Here is a 16,030-nt window from a genome sequence, read left to right on the forward strand (position 1 = left end):
GCTGGCGCACTGCTCTTTGGTGTACCAGAGTTTCTTTGGACTTTGCTTGTCCTGCAATCAGTTACAGTAAGGATCTTTATTTTTGAACAATAATTTAGGAGTCAGTGTGCTCATTTTATTTTTGTGGGACTGTACTGGTGAACAGGAAGAGCCTGTGTGAAAAAGAAAACCTTGTGGGCTTTAAAATGTACATCTTTTCCCCCTCCCCCTGCCCCCGGTGTGGGAACCCCAGGAGGTCACAAGACGCTGCGTGGTCCTTGAGCCTCCCCGTGTGCCCCCATGCCCGAAAGCTGACCAAGACGGGAGTTAAAACAGCAAATTGCTTATGTTTAAACAATGAAGGAAGACAAAATCATGTGTAAGTGTGGATTTTCTAGCACTTTTCAACATTACTCAATTAAAAATTATTTGATGATCATGAGGATCCAGTTATTTAACAGTGCACTGTCAGGCCCATTCAATAAAGTCCACGGGAGAGCCGGTGCTCCGAGGCGAGCGCCCGCTCTCCCGACGTGCGCCCAGGCACCTCTCCTGGGCGCGCTATTCTTTATTTAAATTTGGACCCGCGCTAATAAGGAGGCGCTAGGGACACTAGCGCGTCCCTAGCGCCTCCTTATTGGCGGAAGCGGCGGCTGTCAGCGGGTCTGACAGCCAATGCTTAATTTTACCGGCGTCGGTTGTCAAACCCGCTGATAGCCATGGGTTCGGAAAATGGACGCCGGCAAAGTTGAGCGTCCGTTTTCCAACCCGCGGGCCGATTTTTTTTTTTTTTTTTAAAGAAGATTTTTTTTATTTTTGGGGCCTCCGACTTAATATCGCTATGATATTAAGTCAGAGGGTGTACAGAAAAGCAGTTTTTTCTGCTTTTCTGTACACTTGCCCGGTGCTGTCTGAAATTAACTCCTGCCTTTCTGTATTGCGGGTGACTAACTAATAGGCTCATCAACATGCATTTGCATGTGATGAGCGCTATTAGTTTTGGGGGGGGGGGGGGGGTGGCCGTGCGTTTTCAACACGCTATTACCCCTTACAGCCGAGCGCACCGTTCTGTATCGGCCTGTGTGTAAGATCATGTTAGACTTATTGGTGAAGTTTAGTGAAAGCTATCATGCCTTCTGACAGATAAAGAGATTGATTCAGTTTATGGAAATGTGTTTTCTTATGGAACTAGAAAAACTGAAAATGAACAAAGCCATGGGTCAGATGGGATTCATCCTAGGATATTAAGAGAGTTTGCAAAGGTTCAGGCTGGTCCGCTGAAAGACCTATTCAAAAGATCTTAGGAGACAGGAGTGGTTCTGCATGACTAGAGAAGGGTGGATGTCGTCCCTCTTTATAAAAGTTGTAATAGGGAGAATGCTGGAAATTGCAGGCTGATTATTTTGACTTTAATGGTGGGAAAATTTATTAGGATTCTTCTGAAGGAAAGAACAGTGAAGCATCTTGACTTCAGTGGGTTTCGGGATCCAAGACAGTGTGCTTTTACCCAGGGCTGGTGCAAGGATATGAGGCACCCTAGGCCTTGTGCCCTCCTTCACTCGCCGCCACACCCTTCCCCGGGGTGCAATCCCTCTTTTTTTCAGTCTTTAACAGATGGGCTTGCTGGCAGCTCTGCCAGGCCTCTCCCCTCTTTTCTTCTGCCACCACCGACAGCCAGGGGCTCACACTGGCAAGTTTGCTGCCCCTTGAAGTTTGGTACTCTAGGCAACTGCCTAATTCACCTAATGGAAGCACCAGCCCTGGTTTTACCAGAGGGAGATCACATTAGATGAAGCTGATAGATTTCTTTGATTGGCTGACCAGAGCACTAGATCAGGGGTGTGTGCTGGATATGTGATATACTTAGATTACAGCAAAGTTTTTGTTCCTGTCCCTCAAAGAAGGTTCATAAACTGAGCAGTCTAGGAGTGCGACCTAAAATGATGGAATAGATTAGACACTGATTGAGAGAGACACAAGGTAGTGGTAAATAGTTCATTCTGAAGAACAAAAGGTGAGGAGTGGAGTGCTTGAGGGTTCCGTCTTGGGGCTGGTTCTATTCAAGGGTGTTTTGAGTGATAATGCGGAGCAGTTGGAAGGAAGTTTCCCTTTTTGCAGATGACAACTGTACTAGAGTGGATACGACTTAGGGAATAGAAAAGCAATCTAAGAAAGCTTGAGGAATAGTTGACTGCTTGGCTGCTTCACTTCAATACTAAACAAGTAGAAACCAACAAATTCTAAAGATTTTTGGTTCTATATCTCCCCATTGCTTCTCATTCAATTTCCCTGTGCACATATTTCTTTGGCATATACTCCCTCAAGTCATTACATCCCCAAATCACATCCCTGCCTAAGATCCTCGGTGCCCCCAAAGTTTGAGACCTCTAGCTGAATCTGTTTCGAAGCTAAAAGGGGAGGGTGGTGACATACACACCTAGCCCAACAAACCTCTAAATGAAAGACACTGTACAATTTGATAAGCCTCTTTTTGGACAGAACTGAGGCTAAAAATGCAGATTTATCTATTTGGAGTTCAGAAATCCAAAGGAGTGGTACATCGTGCGGTTTGAGATACTAATGTCCAGAGAGCAAAGAAGGGCAATGAAGATAGTAGCCAGAGCTGGAGGGATGCTACGATACACACAAAAGAAGCATAACGGAAAAAAGGAAGTGACTGTGCCATTGCACTGGCCATTGGTGAGACCTCACTTAAGAGGACCATGTCAAATTCTGGAGGCCATACCTTTGAAAGGGCGCAGACAGGCTGAAGGCAACTGAGAAAAAGTCACCAAAAATGGTGCGTGGTCTGCACCAAATGCTCCATGAGATCAGATTTAAGGATCTAATTAGGTATGCTCTAGAGCAGTGGTCCCCAAACCTGTCCTGGAGGGCCACCAGCCAGTCGGGTTTTTGGGATATCCTCAATGAATATGCATGAGAGAAAATTTGCATGCATGCAAATTTTCATTGAGGATATCCCAAAAACCCGACTGGCTGGTGGCCCTCCAGGACAGGTTTGGGGACCACTGCTCTAGAGGAATGGAGAGGAGATACAGGGGAGACATGACAGACACATTCAAATACCTGAAAGAAATTCATAATGTAAATAATTTACAAGTAACAAATCTTTTTTCAGTAGAGGTCATGATATGAAGCTCCAAGAGGGGTAGATTCAGGAGCCTCGTTCAGAAATATTTTTTTTCACAGAAAGAGAGGACACATGGCATGCCTTTCTGGAGTGCACAGTGGAGGCTAAAACAATAATAGACTTTAAAAAAGGCCTGGGATAAATACACAAAATCCTTAGCTGCAAAAAAAGTAGAGAGACAGCAGAAGCACAACCAAGCAAAATATGTTTAAAGTACTTAAAGTGCCCTACTCCAACGATTCCACCAAGTACTGGAGCTGCCAGAATGAACAGCAAGTGACAAGTTGTAAATACAGCAACAAGAAGCCCTACAACATTGCTATAATTTTACAAGAATACCCTTGGAACTAGTTCTTATAACGAGAATGACTTCAACAAAGAGGAACTCGTTGCCAAGTTATACATTCTTAAAAGCAGAATATTTTCGTAATAAGAGGATGAAAAGAGTGGAAGTTAATTAGCTGCAGTTTTTACTTTTTAAATAAAGTACTTGTACTATAATTTACAGTAGTAAATTTACATGCCATTGTTAACATGACGGGTATTATATTAAATTAGCATTCTACAGTCTACAAACTATACTTTCCACACATGTACTATAATAACATATTGGAGTAAAAAAAAATTGCTTTACTGTGTCATGTTTTCCTCACTATTCCTTTTCAATTGTCTTGGCAGGATGTAAACAACTGGCTCTCTTTCTGTCCTGCAAACCACAATGTTATATAGAAGGCAGCACAAGTAAATCAGATATCCTGCTTTTCCAGTGGCTAGTACTGCTTGGCCGCTGCAACAGTTGTAGACGGAAAATATTGAACCAAGTGCTCTTCTTTTGGTCGGCAGTGTCCAGCCCTCTTTAAATCTTGACCAAAGAGATCATCTTCTACCCCACTACTCTCATGAACTTTAAAGTGCACGGCACATCTTTACAGATTCTTCCCTTCTTTCTGTCCCTTCCTGTCATGCCGTTCCCTACTTTCCATCCCATTAATCTGTCTGGCTACTGTGGCTCTGAAGGGTACTACTGCCCTCAGTCACCGGAAGTCACTGTGGCCTACGGTTAGATGTCACAGGACTTCCTTGAAGAGACAAATAGGATGGATGTGGTTCATAGCACAGTAGATGACAGCAAATAATGACCAATTATTATTATCGGCTCACCCCCATGTCTGCCCAAGCTTCAATACTGCTTTTGCTGAGGATATCACCCAGCTGTCAAGCTGTACACGCTTGACTGCTTGCAGGATACTGCTCCTTAAGTAAGCCAATTTTATTAGAAGGAAATAAGACTTGCATTCAGTTTAGAGCCTGGTTCTCTCAGCCTCCACACGGATGTATGTCTGGATGGAAAAGCATGCCATAGCTAAATATGCTATGTAGTGGTGTACCTAAAGTATTTGGCCCCCGGGGGGATATTTCCTTTGGCATCCCCCCAAGGCTCACCTCTCTGCCCCCCTCTCCCAGCAACCTCTGGCTCTCCTCTCCCTCACACAGACTCCCTCTTTCTCTTGTACATACCTTCCCCACACTCCTGCAAACAGGCTCCCCCCATTTGTCTCTCCCTCACACATACACGCCCCCTTCCCACAGACTCCCTCTCTCACACACAAATACGCGCCCTCACTCCCATATACACACACACGCTCCCAATCTCTCACTCACAAACATACTGCACTCCCATAAACACACACACGCTCCCAATCTCTCACACACAAACACGCGCCCTCACTCCCATATACACACACACGCTCCCAATCTCTCACTCACAAACATACTGCACGCCCATAAACACACACATGCTCCCATTCTCTCACTCACATACATACTGCACTCCCATAAACACACACATGCTCCCAATCTCTCACACACAAACACGCGCCTTCACTCCCATATACACACACACGCTCCCAATCTCTCACTCACAAACATACTGCACTCCCATAAACACATGCACGCTCCCATCTCTCACTCACATACATGCACACACTCACACACCTCTTCCTCTCTCAATTACATAGGCTCACATGCAGTCATTCTGGTCCTCTCCCTCTTCAGCTGCCTATGGCTATCCGGCCGCTCTCTTCACTGTCTTCCACTCAGGGCCGGTGCAAGGGTATTAGGCACCCTAGGTGAAACTTACAGCTTGCCACCCACCTCGGTCACACCCTCCTCACACACAATTAAATATTATGCATTTATAATAATAGATTTTACATGAACATTTAAAGTACAGTATTCTGAGGTAAAAATATCACTTACAACATGTAGATTATATTTACATGCAGTGTTCTAAAGCCCTGCAAAAAAGTAAAAAAGACCCTTGGACTTGGTATTGTGATGTGTGATGGTTATGGGCTCAGTCCTCAGAAAGCCACAAGTAAACTGAATTATAATTTCAATATAGTAAATCTCCCATACCAAAACTGCAGTAACTGCCAGCACCCAAACACTGACATTACTACTTATGAAAAGACAACACTGCAATTATTACACCAAGCCCTAAAACACCAATACACTTACTATTGGGAAAACAGAAAAAGCCAAGCTGCTATAGATCCCATCACAGGACCTACACACTAGCAGAATACATCAGCTCAGTCACACATGCAAAATACAAAGAGACCCGCACCAAATGCAGAATAAAGTGACTATAAAGTAATAATACAAACTTGCAAACAAAAACTGAATTGTAAACCACGTCAAGTCAGACTATATATGCAGTGCAACAATGGAAAAATAGAAGCATTACAATTTCTTATAAACATCAAACAATAAAAACAGGAAATGTAAAATATCAATAGATGTAAAACAATACTAATAAAGAATATTTTAAAAAGCTGACAAAAAGAATAACATTTAATAATCTAAAACTCATATAAATTTTCCAAAGACCAATAAAATATTTCAAAACAGCAGACACGCAACACCACCCAGTACTTAAAACGGATTTAAAAATTAAACTCCCCTGCTGTCCTTACCTGGGAGCTTTTGATTTCCAGGTGCCCTGAAATTGTCTGGATTAGTAAGGGAGAGGAGAGGGGTTGTTGCTCACAATCTTTCTCCTCTCTCTCACACTCACAGACAAGCTCTCACACAGACCCTGACATATGCTCTCACACACACAGACATACTCTCTCTCACACACACAGACATGCTCTCACAGTCATACACTCAGAAATGCTCTCATAGACAGATACACAGACACACACAGATATGTTCTCACACACACATAGACACAAACACACTCTCTTTCACTTCCTACCCCGCTCCCCATCAGGTGCACAGCAACAGCTTCCTCCTTCAGCCCCCGTGACAGACAGGAACTCTTCATTTTTCTCGAGGACATGGGGACTGGTGCGGTTCTGCTTCCTGCACCTGTGGTGGGGAAGGGGGGCAGCACTGTTGCTGCTCCAAGTGCACTCAAATGACGATGCTGCCGCCTCCCACGATGACCCGGGACTTGTGCCGATCTTCTTCCTGCTTTGGGCCGCAACTGCATGGCCTTTCCTTCTTCCCTCCCACACAGACCCACCCCTTTCTCTTCTGGGCCGCATGGGTGGGAAGAAGAAAAGGCTATGCAGTTGCGGCACCGCAGACCTCCAAGGCTCTAGGCGGCCACTTAGTTCTCCTAGTGCTTCTACCGGCCCTGCTTCCACCACTCGCAGCCTGGCGGCCTCCCTCTTCTTCTGCCGCGAACGGGATGGGCTCCGCCAACCTTCTTCTCGATGGCACCCTCCTCCTGGCTGTCACCCAAGGTGGACCACATCCCCACTCGGTATGCCACTGATGATATGTGAGCATACGCCTGACATACACTCAAGTGAGTGCACAGGTGAAGGCAGTGGCCTTGGAGGATGCCTTCACTCTGTCTCAAAATAAGACCTTAAGATGCAGCTTCTGGAAATGAGGGAGAAGCAAGACAGGATTGGAAGTAAAGACAAGTAGAAGATGAGGTATTCTAAACAGCCTCAGTTCAAACCCTCCCCCCCATGCATTTCTTTTTGAAAGCTGCCAAGTTTGTTCACCTCCTTGGCTTCCTCCTTCCCCCACAGGAATCACTCACCAACTTTGAAAAGTGGAAAATTCAGATGTCCCCTCTTAGACCCATCCCCACAAAAGTTTGATGCAGCTGGCAGGGAGGGACACACATAAAAATACAAACTGTAACACACAGACCCCCATCTCATAAGGCACTGGGTTCTACTGAACTAAAGTTAAAAATAATCCTGATGTAAAAATTGACATCTGAGCCACATCAGAACACGCACCAGAAGAACACAAGATTGACGGGGAGCAGTTAAATCCCCCAGTTTCCAGATTTTACTTTTTCTCGATGCAGATAGAAGCCATACATTACAAAGAATAAACAAGCCAAGTAAACTCAGGGATCTGAAAGTTGAACTTCTTAAAATTTTAATTTCTCTGCACATCCTCCTGTAACAGTGAAAGGTAAGGGACAGCAGACTGCACGCTTCATTTGCTGAAGACCATTCTCTCTTGTCTACGTTCCGGAATTCACCTTTCGAAGGCCACTTTATCAGATTCCGTCAGCATCTACTGCCAACCAGACGCCATGTCATCACATTTTGGTCCAGTCCTGGTTGACCTTCCTGCACCGAGAGTGGCGTTACAAAATCAGGAGGAGGGCAAAGTCTCCTGCTGACAGGCAACTGGGACTGGCAATGGTGCTAGGACGTACAAACACAGTGAGGCGCTTCTATGGGGTTCCGTGGAGTGCTGGGAGAGAAGCAAAAGGGCAACTCCCTAAGCCAGGGCTTCCCAAACCTGTCCTGGGGACCCCCACAGCCAGTCGGGTTTTCAGGATATCCACAACGAATATGCATGAGACACATGCGCATACCATGGAGACTCAGTATATGCAAATTTATCTCATGCATATTCGTTGTGGATATCCTGAAAACCCGACTGGCTGTGGGGTCCCCAGGACAGGTTTGGGAAGCCACTGCCCTAAGCACAACTGCAGCCTCCTCCTCCAGCCCTCCTCCCTCCATAAAACGCCACAAGTTAATAGGCTAACAGAAAAACATTGTTCAATTTGACACAAGGCGAAAAAGAATGTGCAGCAGCAGCAGAATGGAGGCAGGCTGGGTGTGTGCCTGTGAAAGGTTATTGCCCCGGTGTGCACCCCCCACCTCTGCTAGCTTCCGGTGCCTCGCTGCTCAATGGCACACACCCCACTCTCCTCCAGTCTGCCGCTGCTACGTTCCCCTTTTATTTTCCCTCAGTTTAACCACCCTCCTTCTCCCCTATCCCAGACAGCATGTTTAGGCAGTACATAGAAACCCTCGACATGCCCAAGGGCTGGAGAACAGTCTCTCCCCTTGCAAGGGCGCTTCGGTGCTGCTCTATGGCCAGCAGGGGCAGCCACTTTCCCTTTTTTCACCTGCCCCGTGACTCACAGGCCTGGACTTGTCACCGCTCCTTTTTAATAAGGTTCACTAAAAATGTGTTTTAGGACTTAAGTTTCAGGCAATTTCTTTTCAAGCTGCCTCTTTGGGGGACTGTCCTTATGCGGTGGTGGATTTAACTCTGGAGAGGGCAATTATCAAAGCCATTTTCACAGAGAACACAACATTTTACCCAGGAAAAATGGGGCATTTAAAAATCGCAGCCCCCCACACACACACACACACCTCACTGCAGGTAAAAGTACCCACGCTGGTCACATGTTAGTTATCCACGGCAAAAAAATAAAAAAGGGGCAAGATTAGATCAGAGTAGGGAGAGTAACTGTGAAAGCCCCGTGCGTACTTTCCTGTGGGCATTTTTCTCCCACTTTAAAGCAAGTGCAAAAGTATGGAGGTACAAATGTTCTCACTTTCTTGCGGCTGCCTGGATTTTCAAAAGGAAACTCCACAGGGTGCTTCCTTTTCAAAATTGGCTTGCAGACCCCATGGAGTACAAGGTACCTGCCAGCACTTGACTATTGCCCCCAAAATGGATTAAGACCAGCCAGCCTTAACTAAGGGAGCCCAACACCTCCCGGCTTTTCAGACACTGTCTCTTCCTGATCCATGCACAGTGACCGGTCCTAACAGTGTCAAAGAGCAAAGGGAACAGCAGGCTGAGAAGCAGTTGCTTTCCACCAGCGGACAAGAGAAGAGAAGGTATCTGTAAAGCCAAGTCAGCCTCTCTTCGGTCTGTCTCTCTGTCTGTGTCTGTGTGTGTCTCGTTCTGTTATGTAAGGCAGGCTGCACAGTGCCAGCAACTGGTAGTAACATGTACTGGCTTTGGTACCTCTGCTGTTAAGCACATCTATCAAAGGCTTGGATTTCAGCCCTGGAGAAATGACAACTTCTAAATTCTCTGGAAGCTATATCTCTGGAAACAAGGATAGCTAAACAATGGCCTAATTAAAAACTGCCACAGTTATCATTGCACTGTTTATTGTACCCTGCCTATATGCTTAACATTTAATTTGAAGCCAGGATTCATAGCACAAGAAATGAGACTCGCTGGGCTGTGCAGGCCCTTTTCATCCCCTAAAATGAGGGATTTTGTCAAGAGGCTTGAAAACAAAATCCATTGAATTTAGTGACCTTTCTTCCTCTAAATTTCAACAAATGAAAGTTGGCCTGGCAGTTTGGCAGTCTCTTCCGAATGCAGCGCTCTGTGTTTAAACATGTCCCTGGGAACTGTTACTGCAGAGTGGCAAGCAGGGGCTGCAGATTCATCTTCAGTCAGGTCCCCCCCACCCTGGGCACTGGCCCTCAGTCTGGAGACAAGCTGGGGTATTAGGATATCAGGGCACATGAGATTAATCAAGCCCTTTATTTTTACTCATGATTAATTAAAAAAAAAACAAAACACAACAACAAATATGGTTTGACCTGACAGACATTTTGGGAGCTACATTTCAAAGTTAGCCACCTAAGGTTAACATGCATACTATTTTTAACACTGGGCTATTTTTTTCTGATTTTGTGACAGGAATTCTCAGGTCAATCTGTCACTCAGAAAGATTTTTCATTCAGTAACAGCTGCCCCTAAACCTTCAGAAACTGAACTCTCCCACAGTGGCCATTCAAGTTGAACATTTTTGCCCATTTCAGCTATAATTTCTCACTTTACCGAAGCCCACCTCAATTTTTCTTAAAGCAAATATGTGTAGTAGCTATACACATGAATCTAAAGTGAAAACGTGTTTATCAGCCCAAATGTCTCCCCCCCTATTATCCTCTCCTGCTCTACTGCCTGACACAATACACCCTTAGCAGCACTGCTGCTGACCGGAGACGCCGTAGGAGCAGCTGCCGACTCCCCCACCCCGCGCGCGCCAGGGCTCGAGCTCATTTCCTCCCACCCAGAACCACGTGACATTCTCGTTCCGTTTCATTCCTGCACTTGAAAATCTTAGGTCAGCCCTTGCCGTGCTTTAAAGGCAGCCTTCGTATCCACACCGCACAGCGTCTTGATTTCTCTACAACACATCTTCTACTACAGCTTGGCGTCACTGCCTCACGGAAACTGCAACATGGCAAAGGAAGCCATTAAAGTTGCACTAAAGCTCCTGTCCTAGCTTGAGTATTCTAGCACCTGCATTAGGCTTCAAACCAAGAAAAGGTTTGCAGCATACCGTGACTACAAAGGCCTTTGCCCTAGATCTGCACCTGTCTACCTTCTCCCACTATGAGGCAGCAGAGAGGCTAGAAGACTTTGGGGGGGGGGGGGGGGGGGGGGAGTAAATATAATTATTAAATGAAGTACTAATGAGCACTAGAAAGTATGGACATTGCAGAACGCAGCCATGCATGCTTGTCTGTCTTTTGGTTTTTTCGGCCAGTCAAGAGCATGCTATATTCTTCTCGTGAAAATATGGTCAAATACTGCCTCAGTCGGTCCCCAGATCTCTCTCATCTAAAGTTGGCTCTGCTGGGGAAGGGAGAATTATCCCCAACATAACAAGAGTCAGGAAATGCAATGTCACATCAGGAGCACCGTCAAAGTTCTGCAGCTTTACTCACTATTCTGAAGGTGGAACATGTTTGCATGCGATTCCACTGTAGCTTTGTGACAAACTATCTCAGCTGAGGGCTGTTCTTGCCTTGCCATGGTTTACACACATACGCGTGAGATGACTTGTAACAGGCAGCCGGACTAGAGAAATCTGAAATTTTAGCTTCTATTTCCCCAACTGGGATCAGGCAGCATGTGTTGCAAATGGTCTGAAAACTCCTGGAGACAAGTTCCAGCACATTAAAAAAAAAAACCCTCCAAATCTTAAACAGCACGTCAAAACTTTCCATCCGTCTTACAGGACTTAAAGCACCTCGTTTCCACGCACGCAGGAACGCAGTCTGTGGGATCTGTCTGCGATCAAAGTACGATTTTGAATCTTTAATTAGCACTGCACTTTTTAGCTGTTTGTCAGTCCTCTGTGTCGCGGCAGCAAGGAGTGCAGGACTGGGAGCATGGAGGAGGAGGGTGCGCTCTAGGGAAAGGGTGTGCCTGGACAGCTGGGAGTGCTGCCAGCCAATTCAGGAAGCTGCCGTGACATCAGCTCCAGAAGGAGTCACTTGCTGACTGAAGCTTGCCAAAGGTTAAAGTGCTAGAGCAGCAAAGGGTTAGAGAGCAACCAGAATGAAAGAAGACTGAGAGGATTTAGGGTGAATAGATGGAAAATATAGAATAACTAAAACCCCCGCGCGCGCGCCCCCCCCCCCCCCCACACCACCACTTCCCATCAAAAATCTCTGCTGCTCTAAAATCACACCACTAAAGAGTTATCTAGTGTTTCCCAACCCCCTCCTGGAAGCACACATAACCGGTCTGGTTTTTTTGGGAAAGCCCCAATGAATATGCATTAGATAGATATGCATGCATTGGATATCCTGTATACAAATCCTTCTCATGCATATTCATCATGATAATCCCGAAACCCAGACCAGACAGGTGTGCCTTCAGGAGAGGGGTGGGAAAAACTGATCTAGATTAGATAAAGACAGACAGAAACAGAGATTTACTGAGGGCAGGGCAAGAGGGGCATCTGCCCTGGGCGCCTCTTTGAGAGGAATGCCAAATATGTTTAATTTGTCAAAACAAAAGCTGTCTTTGTCTTGCAAACAAACTTGCAATGCATCATGTGGAGCCTCTGTAGCTATGACCTCTTTTATTGGGCTAACATTTGAATTATCCAAAGATGCCATCCTGAGCTGTCCCCTATGTTGGCTCAATAAAAGGTGTTACAGCCTGTAAAGGATCCAGAAGGCAGGGACAGTTCTGAAATACAGAATGAAAAATGTCAAATTGTAAACATTTATGTTTCAGAAGTGGGGGGAGGAGGGACACCAAGATATCTCACTACAGCCCTGAAAAGATGGATGCAACTGGATCATAATAGGAAGATCAACAGTAATGACATCATTTCTCCTCCCTGTCCTCTCTGGAAATTGTGATACAGACTGGACACCAGTACTGGTAATCAGACTTTCAACAACATAGGTGATTTCTAACTTTATAACTCAAATGTTTATTACTAGATGTGCTCCATTAAATGTGTCAGTCCTCACGCCTCTCTCTCCTCTGTCATCCACCCCTTCTCAGTCTCTGAACCCATAGCCCTCTCATATCTTTTTCATCCTTCCATTTTCCCCTTCTCATCCTTCCATTTCCCCCATTCCCTTTGCTTCTCCTCACCTCTGGTTCTCCTTCTTACCCTTTCTTCCATGCTATTCTACCACTCAGGCATGGATTTACTTCCTACAGCACTAAATATTTTAAGGCACAAATTCACTGGGTCGCACCTTTAAATTCTTGGCTGTGTAGCACAAAAAGGGCATCAACCATGTGGCCTGCATCACACTATCAACTGGCCAGATGCATTCCCCCCCAGGTGCAAGCACAGCAACCCATGAGCCAGTTGCGTGCATACAGTGTGCAGGAGATTTCTGCTGGAGCCTGCTGATGAGCTGCCAAGGTAGGGAAGGAGGAGTACGAGCGCAGCCTGTGCCGAAGCCCTGAGCTGCTGCCGATAAGAACACAAGAAATGTATTTTATTTACATATTTTTATATCCTGCAAACTCCAAACCAAACTGATCGCAGCAGCTTACAACTTTACATTCATAAAATGTACCAACTGTAACAGGACGCCTGCCTTGAAGTGCTCGGATAGGGTCTCTGTATTCTGGGAAAGGCTTGATGCTCTAGTATGTGCCTAGGGTCATTAGCTGAAGGATTCATGACGCTCTGCTTCTTCATCTTCAGACACTATTCCCATGGTAGGGTGGGCTGTCCTTCCCTGATAACACTGTGTCTCTTTCCCTCTACATCTTCTCTGTGGCTCCCCTGCTAGTGTAAAGGTTGCCCTATTTATTGCACCTGGCAGCCCACACTATTCCCTAATCAGCTGCTCCCTGCTGAGATCATTCTGGAAGCTGATGCTGGGGAAGTTGGGAAACGTAGTTTCCTAAGGGCAGCCATCTTAGATTTCCTTATTTGGCTCTAACCAGCCCCTGCTAGCCTTAGAGCTGTATACACATGCACAGGGACTAACTAAAGACCTAGTAATCATTACACAATCATATAATCACGTTGAACAAACATAAAATACACTTACTTAAAAACAAGCATTAACCTGTGTAATTATCTCAAATAACCCAGCAGAGCTCTAAAAATGTATCAATCAAATGCTTGCTTAAAAAATTCAGCTTTCAGTTTCTTCCTAAAGCTAAGATAGTCAGAAGTTTCTCTATGTTCCCTAGGTATACCATGCCGAGTCAGACCAAGGTCCATCGAGACCAGCAACCTGTTTCCAACAGTGCTCAATCCAGGTCACAAGTACCAACAAATCCCAAAAAGCATATCTGTTTCTTGTTGCTCACTCTCGGATATAATAATAGCTTTCTTTAGTCTACCCGGCTAATAATATTTTATGTACCATTCTTCTAGGAGTTTGTCCAAACTTCTTCAACCCCGTTATGCTCGTCTCTTTGACCGTGTCTTCAGCAAAAGACTCCACAGCTTGACTGCACACTGAGTGAACAATTACTTTCTATGATTTCTTTTAAATCTGTTGACTGTTAGTTTATTGGCATGTTTCTTTGTTTTTAGCATTATCTAAAAGGGTAAATAATCGCCCTTTATTTATTCCACTTTATTAACTTCTATCATGTTACCTCCCAGTCATCTCTTTTCCAAGTTGAAGAGCCCTGACCTGTGTAGCCTCTCTTCATAAGGAGCTGTGCTGGCTGACCTTTTCGATGCTTTAGAATCAGGAGTAGTTCCGGAGCACTGGAGACGGGTGGACGTGGTTCCTATTCATAAAAGTGAAAGTAAAGAGAAGACTGGGAACTACAGGCCAATTAGGCTGAACCTCTGGTGAGCAAATTAATGGAATTGCCGCTAAAATAAAAGAGAGTTTCTGGAATCCAATGGATTGCAAGATCTATGACAGCATGATTTTTTACCAGAGGTAGATCTTGTCGGACATATCTGATCAACTTCTTTGATTGGGTGACCAGAGAGTTGGATCAAGGGAGACTCTAGATGTAGTGTACTTGGATTTCAGTAAGGTCTTTGACGTGGTTCGGCATAGCTGACATAAATACATTGAGCACCCTTAGTACGGACTCTAATGTGACTGACTGGGTTACAAACTGATTTGGGGGGAGGCAAGAAAAGATAGCAGTAAATGGAGTTCACTCTCTGGGGCAAAGGGATTGTTACTATCAGTGTGCCTCAGGGATTAGTCCTTGGACTAGTTCTTTTAAAAATGTTTGGAGCAACATTTCAGAAGGATTGTCGGGAAAGGTTTGTCTTTTTACCTGATACCAACATCTGAAGCAAAGCAGGCAGCCAGAAAGATATGGGAAACATGAGGGATTTAGCAAAGCTTAAGGAATAGTCTAGGATCCGGTAGCTAAGATTTAATGGTAAAAAATGCAGAGATGCATTGAAGCTGCAAAAACCCAAGGAAGAGATACAGTATTGTGGTAAAATTCTTCAAAGCACAAAAGAAGAGCGATATCTGGGTCTGCTTGTATCTGATGATCTTAAGGTGGCCAAATAGGTGAATAAAGCAACAGCAAAAAAAACCAAAAAACCCCAGAACAATGCTTGGTTGCATAGGGAGAGGAATGGTCAGCAGAAAAAGGGAGGTGGTATTGCTCCTGTATAGGTCCCTGGTGAAATCTCATCTCGTATGGAATACTGTGTACAATTCTGGAGACCAGTACTTCAGAAGGATATAAACCAGTTGGAGTCAGTCCAAAGGGTGGCTACTAAAATGGCTAGTGGTCTTTGTTCTAAAGCATATAGGGACAGAATTAAAGATCTAAATATGTATACCCTAGAGCAGGGCTTCCCAAACCTGTCCTGGGGACCCCACAGGCAGTCGAGGTTTCAAGATATCCACAATGAATATGCATGCGACACATTTGCATACCAGGGAGACAGTATATGCAAATTTCTCATGCATATTCATTGTGGATATCCTGAAAACCCGACTGGCTGGGGAGTCCCCAGGACAGGTTTGGAAAGCCCTGCCCTAGAGGAAACGCAAGATATGCTAGACACACTTAAATATCTCCAAGGTCTCCATGCATAGGAGGTGAGCCTCCTATGCATGGAGACCTAGAACAGTGGAGACCTAGAACAGTGATAGCGAACTCCAGTCCTCGAGGGCCACAAACAGGCCAGGGTTTCAGGATATCCACAATGAACATGCATGAGAAAGATCTGCATGCACTGCCTCCATTGTATGCAAATCTATCTCATGCATATTCATTGTGGATATCCTGAAAACGTGGCCTGGAGTTTGCCACTGTTCTAGAACAAGGGGGTCATGGGATGAGGCTGAAAGGGGGTAGATTCAGGTGTAATCTTAAGAAATATTAATTTACAGAGAAGGTAATAGATGCATGGATCAGCCTCCCAATGGA

At 45.2% G+C, this 16,030-nt stretch overlaps 1 protein-coding gene across 3 annotated transcripts in view; it reads right to left on the bottom strand.

Moving 5' to 3' along the window:
* ATXN1 (ataxin 1) overlaps positions 1 to 16,030 on the bottom strand; it is a 758,516-nt gene that overhangs the window by 242,852 nt on the left and 499,634 nt on the right. The window contains exon 1 of one of the 3 annotated variants that reach the window (XM_029590701.1): positions 11,116 to 11,316. The exons of the other annotated variants lie outside the window; for them this stretch is intronic. The gene's annotated coding sequence lies outside the window, so the exon portion shown is untranslated. Of the gene's footprint in view, positions 1 to 11,115; positions 11,317 to 16,030 lie in introns of those variants that run through there. 3 annotated transcript variants of the gene reach the window in all.

This window comes from Rhinatrema bivittatum, chromosome 2 (genome assembly GCF_901001135.1).
Source record: "Rhinatrema bivittatum chromosome 2, aRhiBiv1.1, whole genome shotgun sequence".
NCBI classification, from domain to species: domain Eukaryota; kingdom Metazoa; phylum Chordata; class Amphibia; order Gymnophiona; family Rhinatrematidae; genus Rhinatrema; species Rhinatrema bivittatum.